Here is a 20,519-nt window from a genome sequence, read left to right on the forward strand (position 1 = left end):
CTAATAGGTCATAAACCAGTTAAGTCCACTGTGTCAGAGGACCAGTAAGCAACCAGATGTGGGACCTCAGTCTGTGTGGCAGAATGGCCAAAATAAGTAGTTTTCTCTTAAATTTTAGAATTTTGTGTTTTGAAGTATAAACCTCAGTTGTGCCAAACCTTCAGTAAAGACTTTGAATGAATGAGTGAGTGAATGAATGTGAAATGCATGTGGGAGTATTCTGAAAATCAGTGAAAGGAGCTGACTTCCATATTAGGGTCAGATGATGAGAAAAGGTTTGGGATACATGGGAGGGTAAGACTCATAAGCTGAATTACAGTGAGTCCAGGAATACAACTTCAGGTACCTGCCAGAGCCTAAGGGAATATAAGACTGTAAGGCCCTCTGGGAATTTACAGAAGTCTTATGGAGGACAACAGAATTTCCTTGGCCTTTGGAATTGGGAGTCGAGCCAAACACCTAGAAAGTAGGAAGCAGAGTGACTCCTGTTGATGTGTTTTCCCTCGACTGAAAAGACAAGCATGAAAGTAGCTGCTCAAAACATCATATAGGTCATATCACAGGGTATGAAACTATCTTGGAGTGTCCGGGTTTTCTTATGTTTATATGAATAATAGGCAGTTACATCTTTTATATTCTCTCCCATTCAAGAAGAAGAAAATATTAAATATATTTAATGTGTGTATTAGAATAATTTTTCTTGGCAATTATTAAATAATTATTTTTAATAGAAAAGGAGAGTATTTAAAGATGGCTAACTTCTAATCAGCATACTGGGTATTAGAAATGGGCTCTCACTGGTGAAATGAATGATATCTAAGATACATGGGCTGGCTAAAATATTTAGGAGTTCCTGAAAGGACAGAGTTAAGACTTCTTCAAATTTACCGAGCAGGTTATATGAGCTTAGTGTCAGCTTACTAAGGGATATTGTTTACGAAGTACCTGAACCACTTGGCTGATGTGTGTTTGTTCACTACTTGTGTTTGTGTGGCAGTGTTTTGGCTGAGACGTGGTCTGAGGATGGAGAGGAGGCAGTGCTTGTCACCTTCCTTCAGCATTGCAGCAGCTGCCGTTTTTCAGAAGCTAAGAGTTTCATGGCTAAGAGTTGCTCATGGCCAACTTGCTGAAGTCAGTTTTCAATAATTTGTTAAAACTTTATTTACATGCATTTTTCATTTTTATCAGTATTCTTTCACCATTCTATTTGTATCTACAGGGGACAAAAGTGTTCAGACATTGGAGTGGGGGGCCGTGAGTGACATCCATTTTTGGCAATTCCCTAGGTGACAATAGCTATCATTTCCCAATTCGGTTTCCTGATGCACTTCTGCCTACTTAGGTCTATCCCATTAGTCTCCATCTGTGGGGATATGAAGATTAACCTTGCTCAGTGTTATGTTGGAGATTTGAATTGGAGATCAATTTCCTTTAGGGAAGAGACTATCAATCAATGTCAACCTTTTATTTATTCAACACCCACTGTATGCACAGTATTGTTCTAAGTCCTTGGAGAATTATCAAAATTGTGTCTGTATTGTAGACCATGATCTCCAGAACTCATGATCTATGGGGGCACTGAAGATAAAGGGTGTATTTAATTTCAGTATCTAAAAATAATCTTCAGTGACAGCTGTCTGTAGATTCACTGCTGAGGGCTCTAATTTGTAGTGGGTCCCCTGTTCTTTAAAATTTCTTTCTTTTCTTTCTTTACTTTCTTTCTCCATCCTTTCTTTTCTTTATCCTTCCATCTTTTCCTATTCTCCTTCATTTTACCTGTTTTTTTCCTCTCCCAGAATGTGACTGTAGGATGCTGGCTTTGAGTATTTCCTTTTGAAGGCTATGCTAAGGGCAATTGGCCCTCTGCCCTCTGAATTTTGCCTTACTAAATTTCCTCATAGCCAAGATTCATCTGAACCCTCCCACTCATGGAAGTTTCTGGTCTTCATCTTGGTACTTGAGGACCCAGGAATTTGGGATTTGAATCTTTATTCTGCCACATTCTGACTCTGGCACTGGGCAACGTGTCTAAATTCTCTCAACCTCAATGTCTTCATCCCCAAAGTAGAAGACAAAATGTTTACAAAATAATACGTAGCACTTTGGTTATGGCCATTATCACTTCTGCTTTATTTTTACCCTAATTCTTGGTTTCTGATCTTGGTGGACCTTGGATCTTCCTCTTTACTGTACAAGGTTGACCTGCCTGTTTGTCCAGCCGATGTCAGACCCAGCTGTGTCTCCTGACTTCAGCATCCCTGTTTCCATCAGAGCACCTCAGCTCCCTTCCTACAACCACATCCTCCCCCTGCCCCTCCACCACAAAGTTGGAGTGATCACAGAGGCTCCTGGCTCTTCCCTTAAACTATACCTGCATACTTAGGGGCTATGTATGCCAGGGGGATTCATTTTAATTAGGAATATTAATAATTTGTCCTTTATTTTCTCTCAATAGTTATAAATTTATATGATTCCCTTCCCAGGATATATTTAAGCTCCAGATTTATATCTACCTATGTGGAAAGATTTAGGAATTCTAGTCATCAATGTGCTTAAGCACTTAGTGCCTGGAGTCAGTCAGAAAGGTGGCATCAAATCCTGGCATTGATATTTAGTAGGTATGTAAATTTGTGCAAGTATTTTAACAGTTTCAGGCCTTTGTTCCATCCCCACCTATTTATCTAAAGATGGCAGGTTCGTGCAGTGGAAGAAGCATGGTCTGGAGCAGCAGAGACGGTTTCAAATCTTGTTTCTACCATTTATGGAATGAATAATTTTGAGAAAAATCTCTCTGCTTCTGATTCTCATATATAAAGGGAGATAAAGGATTGTCATAAAGATTAAATGAAGTCATCTCTTTTTCAGGGCATCTTGGAGATGATCAGCTGCCTCAGGATGAAGTTGAAAATCTCCTTCCCAGTCACCAGCTGCCAGAAACTCATTGAAGTGGATGATGAATGCAAACTTCATACCTTTAGTGAGAAAGGTATGGAGACACAAGTTGATGCTGATGCTCTGGTAAAGAGTGGAAAGAATGTATGGTCCAGATCAGCAAACAAGGTTTCCCCATGAAGCAAGCTGTCTTGACCATAGCTATCTTGGCTTGTCACTGAGTAGGGGCATTCCTGTTATAGACCAAGGGGAACTGGAGAAAGGAAGTACAAATCTGTCCAAGGTTTCATTGTAGGTACCAATATGAGTGTTCTCAATTTGGTTATTGTTGAAAAAAAAAAAAGATATTCCTAAACTGAATGATACTGTGATATACTATGCCTTGTCACTGGGGGCCCAAAAGAACTAGTAGAATATGCAGATTTTCAGTCTCTCTCAAGACGTTAATGCCCACTCGTGTGTTGCCAGAAAACCCCTGCACAAAGCCCCAGGACTAAAGTATTCAAGATTCAGTGTTTGTTCCTCCACATATCCTGTGACACAAACATCAGTGAACTGATTTAAAGAGATGGTGTACTAAGGAAAATAAGGACAGGGCTGCAGTATTTGATAGATTTTTGAACAAGAGAATGAAGGAGACCAAAGAAAAATGCCAGGAACAGATTGCCAAGAGACATAGCTGTCCTTTTTGAGAGCTTTTATATCTGCGTCCAGCCAAAAACAAAATTTTCAACGAGTGACCAAAAAATAATATCAGACATTAGAAAAGGTTAAATGGGATTAAAGTGTATGAATACATTTAACTACGAAAGACTTTGAAAATGTTATTTCAAACCCCAGTAAGGATGCCCTCACCTAAGTGTACTTTTCAGTGTTCAAATGGGTCAAAGAAGGAAAGACCGATGGAATCTCTTTCTTCAACTGTTTTTCTTGATACTTCTGAATTTCCTGGGCCTCTTAGTTTCTGTAGTTCTCATTTCCTCTCTTATGTATTGCTCTCGGGACTCTCTTCCTTCTCTCCTTTCTGTCTTCTAGGGCAGCTGCCAAGCCCAAACCAATAAACAACAATACCAAAATCACTTACCTTTAAATCTTTCAACTTTTGCACAGAGTTCTTGTCTGTCCTTTTATTTCCAGGTTCTGACAACTTTTCTCTGAGGTTCTTTTCTGAGAGACACCCTTCATAGAGCTTTTCTCATCGTGATAAAGTGTGGTGGAGCAGACTGAGCATGCCTGGAAGCCCACTCATCACTATAGCTGGTCCCAAAGACAAGCTGTTTTCAATGGTAGGGCAGCTGGTTGGACATGATTCTTTGATGAAACAACCAATGGATTGAGGAAGGTGTGTAGGAAGAGAAGCTGTGTTTTTTATTCAGGATAAGTCCCCAACTAGTCTCAAAACGGAGTCCCTTTAGTGCCACACTGCTTTAAACTCTTAAGAGAAAATCCCTATGTAGAAACCTGGAGCACTGGGGACCCAGAAGGTATTCCCTGAAGAAGGAGTGCGAAGAACAGATTTTATGTACAAGGCAAAAGTTGTCGTTAGAAATTCTCCCCAAACTTAAACACTGCTAAACACTGCTAACCACTGTTTGAAGAGCAGTACTGGAAGTGAGTTGGTATTGGGAGAATATCCTGTCTCAATTTAGAATCTCAGAATTTTGTAGCCGGACACTCTAGATTGGAGGCCCAAGCTCAATTAGAAGGCAAGCACGTAGCCTGATGGAAGTTGCCTGTGGGACTGTGGCATTAGGAAAGGGCAGACATCTAAAGGGGGAAATGCAGCTCTACTCCTGGTGTTTGTTGTCTTGACGCTCATTCTTGTCAGTCTCCAGTTTATTGAGAGAAACTAGATTTTAGTGTGAAATCCTTTAAAATATTTGCAACTAATTAAACAAGTAAACAAAACACTATGTGGGCTAAGTGGTTGCTATGTTATAAATGCCAAAGTAGTTAAAAGACTTATTTTTTTTTGAGTTTATTTATTTTGAGAGAGAGAGAGATCGAGTGCATGTGCTCTTGATCCCACAGATCATGAGATCATGACTTGAGCCAAAATCAAGAGTTGGATGCTTAATTAACTGCACCACCCAGGTGCCCCAAAAGACTTATTATTTATTTATTTTTTTTTGGAAACTGAGGCTCAGCAATGGGAAGTGACTGCTTCATAGTAAGTTGTCTAGACAGATGTTGTAGATATGCTTGATATTAAGTCCCTACTCTGAAGTTCTTTTATTAAGACCAAGTCCATGGCCGATCAACCCCTAAAAATACACTGACAGAACCGACGTGTGATAGATCACATAATTAATGTAAATTTTCAGTCTCCCTTTAAATAGTATTGTATATTCACACCATTACCATAGCTGTGGTGATGGAGTGTATTTAATCATTACTGACTTTGAACTTGACCTTATGGCCTGATGGGATGACATGATTCAGGCAGAGGCTTCAACACATGAATTTTGAGGGGACACAACTCAGCCTGTAACATATAGGTTACCCTTTGACTGGGTTGACCACTTGTCCAAACCCAAACACAGTGAGAGTGCTAAAATGCTCAACTGCATCAGATGCTGGAACAATTTGTGTGAATTACGACTGGATATATGGCCATGCCATCCCAGTGGTGCTGTTGGTGGTGAGGGATATCCAGCCTACTTCACTGGGGATCAGGGTCTGCTCCTGCAGTTCTGACTCCTGTTACAAAAGCTTGTTTCAGCTCTCAGGTGGACTAAGGAAGTACTTAGCTGACCAAGATGAAAGAGATTTAATTAACTTCTTTTAACACCATTCCCCAGAACCAGCTTTGTCTGCTTTCTTTTTGCCTATTGATCTCCCATCACCTGTCCTTAAAAATGTGTTACACACATATTCCTGGTTCCTTGCACAGTCTTTGTTTTTATGCTGCACAAGCCTTGAAGTCAGGCTTAGGACCACTTTGCATTCCCCATGAATGCATTTGTGAGCCTTATCAATTCTATTTAAGATCTCCCATGGAGACTGAAAATAATGTTCCCCTCACTCTCCCCAGTGGTGAACGCAGTGTAATAAAATCACTTTCGCTTATTCTCTTTCCTCTTTTCTCCCTAATTTTACCTCTCACACTTTGGCACCTTCCCAAATTATATTCCCAACATGTGAACCTCCCCATTAGCTACCACCATCCCTGGGAGTTTAGCCAGGCTTTCTTTCTTTCCTGCAGAGAGCCCACAGGACCAGTCAGCCTTCTCTCTATGGGGGAAGTTGGGACATGGCAGAGAAAGGCAATTATCAATGGACCCTGGACATGACTCAGGGAGAATGCTTGACATCACTAGGACACTTGTCAGTGTATTAATGAGCACATAGCAGTGGTAAGAGGAAATAAACATTGGATACAAACCTAAAGCTAGAACATCAGGATTATTTAGGCATCTTTCTTGGTATTCTAGAATGACTCACTGGTATGACCTTCCCTTGCCTGGTGTGGGTACACTTGTGTCTATAGCTTTGGAAGGCAGGTATGTCTGGTTGCTGACCCTGCCATTGAAGGTGATGCCTGATGCAGCCCACCTGCTCACACTGTTGGATTGCCAGAAACAACTGAAGATTGTTTCTGCCTTTTTCAGGAACGGTGCTTCCCACCCTGGGTTGCACTTTACAATGTTGTAGGAAGCTTTTAAAGACCCTGACGCTCACACAGAAACCCTGATCAATTAAATAAGAATCACTGGAGGTGTCAGTATTTGTATAACTCTGCTGGTTACCCAGTTCTGTGGCCACATTTGAAAACCAGCTCTCTAGATCCTGGCTACTAGAAGTGTGGCCAGTGGGTCAACAACATTGGCATCCCCCAGGACACTGTCAGAAATGCAGCAACTGAAGCCCCATCCCAGATCTGTGGAATCAGAATCTGCATTTTAACCAGATCCTCAGGTGATTCCTAGACATATTAATGTCTGAGGAACACTGTGCTAGATCAGCTGTTCTCACCTTTGGGTGCACATTAGTAACATGGGAAGCTTTAAAATGCATGTGCCCTGGTGGCACAGTAACTCAATTCAGTTACAAGCATGGGGGTGCGGACTAGCAACCAAGATTTTTTCAGATCTCTTCAGGTGATTCAAATTGAGAACCACTGCTCTAGGCTCCAATATTTATCTCTGTTTGAAATGAATTTTCCCAACACTCAGATGCCAAAGACTTAATGGATCTGTGAGTCGGAGTGTCTCCCACTGCCACAGCATGGGCTAGGAGTGGTGCCTCATCAGAGGAGTTGTAGAGTGGTTGCAGTGTGGACTGCTCAACTCCATTGGTGCTGACTCATTTGTAGAGTCACTATGGCTGGTGGATATAGAGGGCCTTGAAGCAGATTCTAAGAGGGTCCAGATATTTTATTAGGAGCCTTCAGCAAAACTTCTTCCAGAAAGAGACCCAGACCTATCCCCTCCTACAGTTAGGTTGGGATGGGGTGGACTAAGCTGTATTTGTGAACAGATACCCCAAGTTGTGAAAACATAGGACAGCTGGAAATGACTTAAGGACCACGTCAACCTTCTTTAGTATTGTTTAATTTTCTCAGTCGTGCTCTGTAAATATTGTTATTTTTGTTAAATAACAAAATTGTTATTATTACATTACATTCATAACAATGCAAGTGTTCTAGATTATGCCCCCCACAGAAGATATGTTGAAGTCTTAACTCCCCATACCTCTGAATGTGACCTTATTTGGAAATAGGGCCTTTATAGAGGTAATCAAGTAAAATGAGGTCATTATGATTGGCCCTAATTCAATATGACTGGCATCCTTATAAAAAGGGGAAGTTTGGACACAGAGACAGTGCACAGAGGGAAGACCACCTGAAGGTATAGGGAGAAGATGGCCATGTGACTATATTGAGCTATCTACAAGTAAAGAAACATCAAAGATTGCTGGAAAACACCAGTAACTAGAAGATACAAGCAAGGATTGTCTCCTAGAGCCATGAAAATTCAGACACCTTGATTTTGGATTTTAAGCCTCTAGAACTGTGAGATATAGTTTTACATTGTTTTAAACTACTCAGTTTTTGGCACTTTGTTGTAGTAGCCCAGGAAACTAATACTACAAAAAGTAGGGTTAAAAATGAATTGAAATGACATTCTCTAAAATGAACCTAAAGGAAAAAAAACTGGAAGAGGAAATTCTAAAACCAAATAGCTCTTTTGAAAGATTCTTTTTGCTGATAAATGTAAGTATACAAATGCTTAAAATAAAAGCTGAAGAGCTCTTTGCTTAAAGATGTCATATTTTCCAGAATGCAGTGAATGGAACTTAACTTAGAGCCATTTGTGGAAATGTGTTTTCCCCTTTGAAATCATTAAAACATACATTGTTGCTCTTTATGTTAGTTTTATGATGCATGTCGGAATTCTAAATTAAATATTGTTTAGATGCTTATGCACCAAGAACTGTTGTTTCTCAAGGAGACATAAGACTGGGTAGAAGAATATCTTTTCATACTGAGGCAGTGAATCCTTAGTCAATGGTCAAAATGTACTTTACAGTAGGATTTTATTACAATATCAAAATATTTTGATAGGCAAAGGACTATGAATACAGAAAGGCCTCTGTGTTCTATAAAACCTAATAGCCAGCACATTTGCCAGGAAATTAGACACCATCTTTTAAACCAGGCTCATGTCTTTTGTTTCATTCTTTGCTCCTATGGCTGTAGAGCTGGCAGTGCTAAATCCAAGGGACCTGGAAACGTTTTCATATTTCCCCTCCCAGTAGCCCCAGATGAAAGTACACATGCTAACTTTGCTGAGCTTTTTCATCAGCTCCTCAAGTTTCTACAAAAGCATGTTGCTGACCAGGAAACTGGGTCAGGCAATTGTTCTGCAATAAAGATGATCTTTTGAAGTGTCTCAGCAGCTGCCTACCTTGAACAGGAGTCCCGTGGATCATGCTCTTCACAAATTGAGCCTCAGGCCTCAGATATTATTTCTCCTACTTTAATAACAATACAAAAATTGCCCTTTTTTTTTTCTTCACCTGCCTTTGGGCCTTCTGATTGATGAACCTATTCACTTAAACAGAGAATTTTAAAAATTGCTTTAAAAAATACAACCACTTCCTGAAATATATTTGCAAAGCTTGAGACTCTGTGAAGCTAGTACATAAGAAATACTGCCATATTGCCATCCACCACTGACTTGGGCATAATCTCTAAAAGGCATTTTGATTGTGATTTGAACAGGATTTGATCTTTCAGAGTCAGAGGTATTTTTGGGGCCCTGGGATTTCCCACCTGCCTCCAACAGAGGCGTTTTCTCCCTTAATTCCCTAGTCAAGAAAGAAATAAGTTGTGGTTTATTTTGATATAAACTGACAACATTAGCATATTCAGAGTGAAATATGTATAACTCATCAGATCAGATACCCTCTAACAGGGACATGAATTATGAATCAATGAAAGAAGCTGTCACCAGCTATGTTACCTTGATATTAATAGCATGAACAGTCAATGTTGGAAGTATCTGGGGCACATTTGCCATTAAACCCATCTTGTCTTTCAAGAATGAGTTAGAGGAGGGAGAGTGGGCAGAAGAGTCTCCGGGTCATACAGCTTCACTCAGATCATGCAACCAGAGACATCATCACTAGATTAATCTTCATTGTCTGCAGCCACAGCCCGAGAGCAAAAAAGGTTTTTGCATTTTTAAATAGTTGAAAAAAATTTTTAAAGAGAACATGATTACGTGACACATGAAAATTAGATAAAATCCAGATTTCAAAAATACAGTTTTATTAGACACAGCCATGACTACGCCTGGGTGGGTCAGTCAGTTAAACAACCAACTCTTGACTTCAGCTCAGGTCATAATCTCATGGTTCATGAGTTCGAGCCCCATGTCAGGCTCTGGGCTGACAGCAGGGAACCTGCTTGGGATTCTCTGTGTCACTCTTTCTCTGCCCCTCCCCTACTGTCTCAAAATAAATAAATGAACTTAAAAAAAAAAAACAAAACACAGCCATGACTATTTCTTCATGTAATGTCTATGGAGAGTTGACTAATTGTGACCTATAAAGCCTAAAATATTTACTATGTGTCCCTTTAGAGCAAAAAAAAAAAAAAAAAAACCCAAAAACAAAAAAACAAAAAAACTCACTGACTCTGTGTATTCAAATACGTGCATTTTTATATATGCACATATATGTGTATATATATAAATATCTATCTGTCTGTCTTTCTATAAATAATTTTCCTTCCATACAAAAACAAACCTTTCCTGGCAGCTTTTCTGTCTTCTAATTAAAGTAGTATAAGCCTTGAGCGTAACTATACATCTCTATCCTCTTATTCCATTTTCATTGATAAAAACAACACTGGTGAGACACACAAAGAAATGTTTTATTCTACTGTGTACTTACCTTGATAAAACTCAAAGTGCTTGATACTTACTCTGGCCGACAGAGCAGTATATGCACCCAGAATCTGTCCATAAAGGTATCTGGTATCCCTACAATAGCAACTTCAAAGGTGATATAAAAATGTTGGTAGTAAATACACTAAAGCCTTAAATGCCCATCTGGGGTGGTGGAATTCATCTCCTATCATCTTAGTTAAAAAGGACTTTAAATTCAGGCTTTCAACTGGGGATTATTTAAACTGTGATTTAAATGAATATTCAAGGAAGAACTTAAAGACCATTACTTCCAATGGGAGCATTTTAATCCTACAATTGAAGACCCTTTCATTTAATTTTTATAATGACTAACCGGAACTTGGAGTAGCCAACTCAACTCAATTTGGCAAATATGCCTCAGACAGAGTGAGATAATAAAGAATATATCAGTCTTTGTCCCTGCTTCCTGTCACAGAGCTTAAAAAACTCTTGGAATTTTCCTGATAGGAGTGCCTTTTGTTATTCTTAACAAGCCCCTTTGGGCCATACCTGAGTTTATGCTAACAAGGTGATTCAAGGTGAACCCTGGATCTTTTAAGGGACTAATAAAGGCTAATAATTCCACACCTTGAGGGAGAGAAGGGGGACTGGAGATTGAAACACAGGGCCAGTGATATAATCAGTTGTGCCTCAATTAAAACTCAAACAGTAAAGCTCAAAGTACTGTCAGGTTCATGAACATATTGATCAATGTGCCAGGAGGGGGACACACCCTGAGTCCACACTGGCATGGAGGCTCTGCCCTCTTCTTTGCCAGACCTTGCCCTGTTCATCTCTACCATTTAGCTGTCCTTAAGTTACATCCTTTATAACAAAATGCTAATTGTAAGTGTAGTGCTTTCAGTGAGTTCTGTAAATCACTCTAGTGAATTATCAAACCTGGAGGGTGTTGTGAGAGCCCTCAAATTTGTAGCTGACTGGGAAGCAATGCAGGTATATCAGAGACACCAGAGACTTCTGACTGGCACCTGAAATTGGTACAGTCTTATCAGACTGAGCCCTTAATCTGTGGGGTCTGTGCTAACTCCATGTAGTTGGTGTCAGAATGTAATTAAATTGTAGGATATCCAGTGGGTATCCAGTAGCACATGGCTACTGTGGGCCAAGCTCAATGCTAGTGCTTAGGATGGAAAGATGGTTAAGACAGTTCCTGCTCTCAAAGTGCTCACCACCTGGCTGTGTAACTTTTTAGCATTTTCAAAATGTGATTTTAGCATTACGGAATAAACCTCCTCTCTTACGAAGGGAGTGAGAGGAGTAAAATGTGAGGAGGAAGCAAAAGGCCCTTGGTGTTCACGTGTATGAATAAACACAGTGTAAGCTGTGAAAAGCTGGAGCTATATTTCTGTGGCCATCTGTACTTTTATGTGTGGCAGCTATTACTATCTATCTGTGATCGAGTTTGTATTCTTGAAATATCCTTCAGGATTGTGTTTTTGGGATATTCTTCTATGAGGGATTGGTAGCAGGTGGAATTATTTGATGTTGGAAAAAGCGGGAACGTGTTCTAAAGTGAATAGATCCAGAAGCCGTCACTGGGGTAAGGTATTCCCTGGGGCTCAGTGAGTGTATAGCTAACATACAGTGTAGTCTTGGATTCAGGAGTAGATTCTTGTGATTCATCACTTACATACAACACCCAGTGCTCATCCTAACAAGTACCCTTCTCAAAGGACCAGTGTCCTTCCTAATGAGAAGTGGAACTTTGGGGCTGGAAAGCAAACTGAGTAGGGAATTGAGAGTCATGAGGTATGGCACTGGCCTCTAACTCCTATCTGGAGAAAGACAACATCATGCAATCAGTTTCTAGTACAGGATGGGTAGGGTTGGAGGAAAAAGAAAGGGGAGCCAGGAAGGGGGAAGATGTTGGCTAGAGAACAAGACCACAGCAACAACAAAGCTGCAAGGAAAGGCTGCCAAGGGGATTGTATCGTACTCTTCTAGTTATTTTAAGCAGAAAAGAATTTAATACCAGGACTTAGATGCTTACAGAATTGTGGTTGGGCTGAAGGAAGTGAGCTCCCAGCTGGGCCCCTAGTCATCACTCTCCACACAGTGTCTCAGAAATAACAATGCTCTGCTGCCATTAGAGAGCTCTGAACTGAGAACACCAATGGCCCCAGGGCTGACTTCTAGGCCTGAAAGAGCTTTAACCTTGCTGACAAAACAGATACTACCCAAGCCATTCCCTCTCTCTACCCTCTCCCCACTGAGTTTAGTGAGAGTGATTGGAGAACCTGTCACATCTGCAACCCAACTGCAACAGCATTTGGGAATCATAATTCATATCTTCCTAACTTCTGCAGTGTAGATGGAAATTAAAGCACATATTGAATGGATGAGCCTGTTGACCACAGCTTCCGTGGGATGGCAAAATGGTCCCAGGGCATTGGGACTTCTTAGTTCTGTGATCCTAAAACTGTACTTGAGTAACTTGAATAACTTGGGCATTTTCATGTTCTTTGTAGTTTTTGACAGCTATTGTGAGAGTGTGCAATGATGATATTTCAGTGTATGTCTGAAGTAGGTGTTTATAAGAGGGAGTGGGGTTTTGGGGTGGGGAGACCCTACATGGTGGTTGGTGGCAGCAGAAATAATCTCACATAGGGCAGGGGAGAGGGAAAAAGAATTGGGGACCAGATCATAGTGATCTCTTTCCACCTAGAGGCTCTAATCCTGAAGCTGTTCTCTGCTTCTGTATCAGATAGATTTATACTGTTTTAATAAAGAGTCCACTTTCTTATGCTTACATGTTATGGATGTGACTTATGTGTAGTCCATTAAGTGAAAGTTCCACCAGGTGAGCACTCCTTTGGAGAATTTTAAAGACCTCTAGACACATTTAACACAATAATTAACTAAGTGGCATATTTAAGCATGGGTATCTTGTTCATTCACTGGTCATCTTCATGATATTTAATTTTCACTCATTTAACAGACATTTATGAAATACCTACTATGCATGAAGCACAAGGGAAAACAGAGACAATAGATCAGCTACTGACCTCACATGTCTCATAGTTTTATGAGAGATAGGATAATAAATATGCTAAAAGAATTCAGTGTTACTGTTCAGTGATTAGTTAGCATTTATGGAAAACTTAAAATGAGTCAGGTGCTGTGCTAAGTTCTTTATGTTGTCATTTAATTTTTACAATAATCTTTGAGTATGGTCCTATTAATATCCATCTTCCAGATGAGGAAACTGAGGTACAGGGAAGTCAATAACTTGCTTTAAGTTGACTCAACTGTTAAGTGGTAATGATAGTTCAAACCCTGCTGTGTGACTACAGAATGAGTTCTTGACTGCCTGCCAGGCTTGTAGACACTGGTGAGAACACTAGCCTGCGCTTTTCATTGAGTCCGGGTAAGACCATTCAGAGACTTGACCCAGAGTGAGGAGATATAAATTGACATTTTAGGTTGAGTTGGTGGAATTGGTAAAAAAGTAGGAAACCATTTGGGAGCAGAAGGATCAGTATGGATGCAGGCCCACAAGGGTCCAAGGGTGAGCCATATTTTGAGACTTGCCAATAGTTCTACATGGTACAAAGTGTGGGGGCTCTGTAAAGGACTGAGGAAAGCCTGAGGAGAGGAAGACTTTGTGAGTCTTGGCAAGGAAATTTAACTAAAATCAGAAGGCATGTAAGGATTTTAAGTAGATGAGAGAAAAGATCCTTTAGAAGGGACTCTGGTAATATATGCAGGACCCTGATCTTAGAATAAGAACTCCCAAAACCAAAAGTAAGATCATTACCTGCTCTTCCTTGATGAGGATTCAATACCATGAATTCTAATTGAATTGAATGTTAATACAAAACACCCTGATTTTAAAAACTCATTAAAGAACTCAATCTCCCATTGAGTGCTTTCTAGCATTCATCAAAAATTAACTGAGATCCTGGAAAATCTGAGAAGGGTGTTATAATAAGCATGCCTTTCCAGTCTCCAATCTCTACCTACTCCTATATCCAGTTAAATTAGGCTGGCTGTTATAATTTCTCTTTCATGTAGAAATTGAGGTTCGCTGATCTGGAACAGCTATACTCTACACCCATTCTCAAAACCTATTGTGTCCAAGTCTGTTAGTGGGAGAGCTCCTGTCTTGTAAGATCTATAGATTGAGAAATACTCTTTTGCAGGACATATTGATTCCAGATGGCTGTTCAGGCAGCTTCTGAAGTGAACAGCCCATTTTAGTTGTCCCTGTTCCATTTCTGCAGATGAACCAAATAAAGTATATGAAATCTGGAATTTAAACAGTGGAGAAGGAGGGCCTGTTAAAAGGCTGTACTAAGCAGAGATTAAGCATGTAACCTCTGGATTCAGCAGTACATGAATTCAAATACTGGCTTCAGTACTCAGCAACTGTGTGACCTTGTGTAACATACTTAATTCCCTCTAAGCTTCAGTCTCTTTATCTGTATGGGGTAAAAATAGCACCTCTTTCATAGTGTGTGGGAAAGTAAAGGGATAAGCCACTTAAATGTTATCATAGTCCTGATCACAAAGTAACTACTCAATAAAACATTTGTTTATTATTGTTATTGCAGACAAAAAAAGAAATGGCATAAACTGACCAAATTTCTGTTCTCTCACAGTCTAACATAGGAAGGATTTTAAGCAGGTGAGATAATCTCAGTATCCTGGCACTCTCTTTCCTAGAACAAATGTGGATAACAATGGGACTCCTTTGGGAGATGTCCCTCCAGCCATATCTTGACTAGCTTTATCCAATCCCACTCTTGTGCATTCAAAAAAAATGGGTTACAAAGTGAATTACAGATTCAATGCAATCCCTATAAATGTTCTAGTGGCATTGTATTATTTTTCACAAAAATAGGAAAAACAATCCTAAAATTTGTATGGAATCACACAAGACTCTGAATAACCAAAGAAATCTTGAAAAAGAAGAACAAAGTTAGAGACATGACACTTCCTATCTCAAACTATATTACAAAACTGTAGTAATCAAAATAGTATGGCACTGACATCAGGGCAGACATATAGATCAATAGAAGAAAATAGGGAGCCCAGAAATAAACCTAAGCATATATAGTTAACTCATTTTTGACAAGAGAGCCAAGAACACACAATGAGGTATGGATCATCTGTTCAGTAAATGGTGCTGGGAAAACTGGATATCATGCAAAAGAATGAAATCAGAATCCTTACACCACACATGAAAATCAAATCAAAATGGATTAAAGACCTAAAGCATAAAATGCCTAGAATAAAACATAGGGAAAAAGCTCTTTGACACTAGCCTCGGCAATGATTTTTTGAGCATGACACCAAAGCAAAAATAGACAAACTGAAAAGTTTCTGCACCGCAAAGGAGATCATCAACAAAATGAAAGCCATCCTATGGAATGGAAGAAAAGATTTGCAAACCACATATCCAGTGAGCAGTTAATATTCAAAATATGCGAGGAACTCATACAACTCAATAACAAAAACACAATCTGGTTTAAAAAATGGGCAAAGGAACTGAATAAACATTTTTCTAAAGAAGGCATGCAAGTGGTCAACAGGTATATGAGAAGGCACTCAAATATCACTTATCACCAGAGAAATGCAAATCAAAACCACAATGACATATCACCCCATACACGTTTAGATAATGAAAAAGACAAGAGATAACAAATGCTGGTAAAAATATGGAGAAAAGATAGCCTTGGTATACTGTTGGTGGAAATGTACACTGCTACAGCTATTATGGAAAACAGTATGGGAGTGCCTCAAGAGATAAATAAAATAACTACAATATGATCCAGCAATGACACTTCTGGGTACATATCCAAAGGAAACAAAATCATTATCTCAAAGAGATATGGGTACTCCTGTGTTCATTGCAGCATTATTCACAGTATGGAAAAAACCTAAGTGTCAGTCACTGGATGAATGGATACACACACACACACACACACACACACACACACAGAGGAATATTATTGAACTTTACAAAGGAAAGAAATCCTGCCATTTGTGACAACATGGATGAATCTGTAGGGCATTATGCTAAGTGAACTAAGCCAAAAAGATAAAAACAAATAATGCATGCTATTGTTTGTACGTGGAATCTAAAAAAAAAAAAAAAAAAAAAAAGTCAAACTCAGAAAAAATATAGTAGAATGGTGGTTGTCATGGCATGGGGGCTGGGGAGATGGGAAGAAGTTGTTAAAGGGGTACAAACTTACAATTATAAGATGAATATGGTCTGAGGATCTAATGTACCACATGGTGACTATAGTTGATAATACTTTACTGTATAACTGAAATTTGCTAAGACAGTAGATAGTAAGTGTTCTCATCACACTGAAAATAAAAACAAAAAAACTAAAAAGGGTTACTCTGTGAGCTGATTAACTTGATTGTAATCATTTCACAAGGTGTATTTATATCAAACCATCATGTTGCACACCTTAAATATATATTTTTTTCTATTTGTCAATTATACCTCAAACCTGGGGGAAAAAATAAAACCAGAGTTAAAGAAAAATAAACCATTACAATGCTTGCAGAAAAAAAAATTAAGCAAACAACCAAACAAAAATATAATGACAGGTGGGTTAGTGGAGTCTCCACACATACTCTGTGAGGGAGCTGCTCCCTGCATCAGTTCCTTCCGTCTCCTAATAGAAGGTGTGGTTCTTGTTTAATATTAGGCAGTGTACTTCTCTCTCCTCTGCACCTGCTCCCCACCCATCCCCATCAAAACACAATCAGCTCCCCATTAATGCATTGGAAATGATGCTTCATTTTTTTGGTTTACTTACTCCTAAAGCCCCTGTAAGAAGTTGGCAACTAATTAATGGAACATCTTCTTTAACTTGATTAAATCACATTAGGTAAATATTAAAATAGTAAATAGTAAAGATTTAAAATATTTTTTAAAATGCCAAACTGGGGTGTGCTGACCTGAATAAAATTGTTTTTGCCTCTATTAAGTACTATACACACTAAATACAACATACTCAATATCTAAACCTAAGCACATTATGAGTAACTTTTACTTCTCTTTTGAAGGTTAAGATGATCATAAATATTACTTCTAGAATGCCTTCTTTTCTATCCGCACCGTCACAAACACATAGAGGCTTATATCTGCTCTTCTTTCTTTATCTCCAGGATAAGATGGTCAGAAACAAAACTTTAGGAAATCTAAACTCACTCATGTAGAACATGGAGGACATAATGTCAAGGAAACAAGCCAACATGTAAGCAGGCAGTAAGTTGAGGTCAAAGGTAACTGAGTTCTGTTGGTAGAAGCCTTCTACAGGCACATGAAATGATTTCAGTTTGTTTCTTGGTGCTCTCTGCACAAGTATTGTTGAGCAAGTATAAAGACCAGTGATATTCTAGATATGTTGGGAATTTCAAAGACGTGTTCATTTTTTTTTAAATATGAAATTTATCGTCAAATTGGTTTCCATACAACACCCAGTGTTCTTCCCAACAGGTGCCCTCCTCAATACCCATCACCCACCCACCCCTCTGTCCCACCCCCCATCAACCCTCAGATTGTTCTGTTTTTAAGAGTCTCTTATGGTTTGACTCTCTCCCTCTCTAACTTTTTTTTTTCCTTCCCCTCCTCCATGGTCTTCTGTTAAGTTTCTCAGTATCCACATAAGAGATGTGTTTATTTCTTGAAGGAGTTTATAAGTCGATTATCTGTGCCTTGACACCCTATTAAAATCAACCAGTCCTGTGCCTCACTTATTCTGTATCTCAAGGTGACAACAGCTAATCTGAAAACATGCTAATGTGTGGGTGACCTGCCATCTTCTCTATTTGCAGTGTAGTGGGGATCTGAATAGATTGTGGTAATGTCTTAGTTCCAAAGAATGCCTCTATAAGTTGGTGTCAAGCTTGTGGGCAGATATTTTTGAGCAAATCCTGACTTGGAGTTGCAGGTTAGGATAATTGGAGCTTGGCGAAGTGGTGGGTTTAGCTCTTTCTGATTGGTTTGCAAAAGCACAATTTCAGACACTGTACAGATCTATAGATGTTAAGTTCTTCTTGGTATTTTATGAATTCCTGGGAACTCAAACGCTGAATTATGCTAACTTAGAAACTGACAGAAGTGACTCTTCAACAGTAGTGTTGAATCACAAGCTAGTATTATAATGCTGATGGTGAAAATCAGTCAGTAAGTCCTATTTTATGGGAGCTTTATTACTTCAATCAACAATTGTTCTTTTTATTTTCAAAAAAAAAAAAACCAGAAAGAAGCAAACAACAGTAAGATGCAATGGAAAGGGAGTAGATTGCAGATTGCAAAGCAAGTAGAAAACACTTGAACTTGCAGAAGATGAGAGTAGGAAAAAATATAGACTTTGTGATGCTAATCTGGGTCAGGAATTGCAATGTATGATTTTATTAGCATGAAATGAAACCCAGGGCATGTGCCTTTTGATAGATTGCGTTTTGAAATCTTGTAAGGAAAGCCACTGACATCTGCATTGTCATCTGCATAGCAACCTGTGTGGGGACTTTGAGACCTGTGTATGTGGGAGGTGTGGAGATAAATCATTTCCTGCAATATTGGGTATAAAATATACAGAAGGGAAGATTTAGTAGATGACCAACTCTATAAAGGGAGTTGTAACACTGGATTTCATGGTGAAATTGTGTCACTTGTTTGAAGGTTCGGGTTGTTTTTTTTTTGTTTTTTTTTGTTTTTTTTAGTGGATTCTTTCTCAAAAATATCCAAGTGGACTTATTTGCATTTTTTAACAAACTCCCCCAGTGAAATGGGTACAGACTGTTAGGGCCACATTTTGAGAAGCAGCCCTAAGATTTGTGACGACCTTCTTGATGGTCAGCACTGCTTGCTGTCACATTACTGAGTAGGGCAATAGTGTAGAAGTGTTTCTAAACTCTGCCTACTTTTCTCCTTATCAACAGGAAAAGATAGTCCTGCCCAAGTATCTTCTGTTAGGTTGAAATTGGATATGATCCCCCTCCAGCTTAAAAATTAAACCAAATTGGAATCTGACAATTACCTAGAATGTGGTTGTAATAAAGTGGACATGAACACAGATGATGACTGGGAATAATACAATTTTAGAGTTTAATTTAGTGACAGCAAGAAAGACATCAATGTTACTTTTCAATCTGACTCCCACTTTTGGTTTGGTCTAAGGTTTCTATGAGTGCTCACATATTCTTTCTCATCCATTTTAATGAACTATTACTGTATGCTTTCAGTTCTGAGAGAGTATGTGTGTTGCTTCCAACAAAATAAATGGAACTCCAAGGAATAACTGATTTTCCCATACAATACTCTGTATTCTGTAAAGCTTAAAAGACTCAAAATTTGAATCCCTTACTTCAAAATGCTCTCAATGGAAGACCATGATTTTGGAAAGCCAAAAGTTAGTTGGAAAAGCAAATATTTTGACAGTTTTCACTCTGACTACCTTCAGGGTAAGGATAATGACATGAGCTGAGTAAAAAATGTAATTGCATGGAAATCTTAAACTCAGTTTTCTATGAGCACTCAAAACATTGTTCTTGTTTCAATGAGAAATCCCTTTGACTTGAAGTGGTAAGAGTAGTTTAATGAAAGCCAGCTGTTAATGAAATAATGGAGGGAAAATATATTAATAAGATCTCTGGCCCAGTACATTTGCAAAGGTGTCAGGGGACATAGGTGATATTACTGATGTCAGGGTCACTGCCATTCAAAGTCTGAGGAACAGACATTGAAGGTCAACAACTGTATCTGTGCAGAATAAAAATGAGCAATAATACATGGTACCTCACAACTGAGTCATGTAAAAAGGGAAACAAACACGAAGCTATCACAGTGGCAAAGATTAAAAAAAAAAAAAAGGTGTAAACAGAGCCTGTCTGTTCTGCCTCCTGCTGCTGTAGGTCATTTATCTGTTGCTCTGGAGGATGGTTCAGAGCTGCGGTGAGGGAGGATTTAAAAATTAACTCCCGGGGTGCCTGGGTGGCTCAGTCGGTTAAGCGTCCGACTTCGGCTCAGGTCATGATCTCGCGGTTCGTGAGTTCAAGCCCCGCGTCGGGCTCTGTGCTGACAGCTCAGAACCTGGAGCCTGTTTCAGATTCTGTGTCTCCCTCTCTCTCTGACCCTCCCCCGTTCATGCTCTGTCTCTCTCTGTCTCAAAAATAAATAAAAACATTTAAAAAAATTAAAAAAAATTAACTTCCTCTTCCTTA

At 39.2% G+C, this 20,519-nt stretch overlaps 1 long non-coding RNA gene across 2 annotated transcripts in view; it reads left to right on the plus strand.

Annotated features, from left to right (window-relative positions):
• The window catches only part of LOC128312220 (uncharacterized), a 173,364-nt gene that overhangs the window by 80,925 nt on the left and 71,920 nt on the right, over window positions 1-20,519 (plus strand). For both annotated transcript variants that reach the window (XR_008291227.1, XR_008291228.1), the window contains one exon: window positions 2,866-2,986. This is a non-coding gene — a long non-coding RNA (uncharacterized LOC128312220). The remainder of the gene's footprint in view (window positions 1-2,865; window positions 2,987-20,519) is intronic.

Source organism: Acinonyx jubatus, chromosome D4 (assembly GCF_027475565.1).
Source record: "Acinonyx jubatus isolate Ajub_Pintada_27869175 chromosome D4, VMU_Ajub_asm_v1.0, whole genome shotgun sequence".
Classification (NCBI taxonomy): Eukaryota; Metazoa; Chordata; class Mammalia; order Carnivora; family Felidae; genus Acinonyx; species Acinonyx jubatus.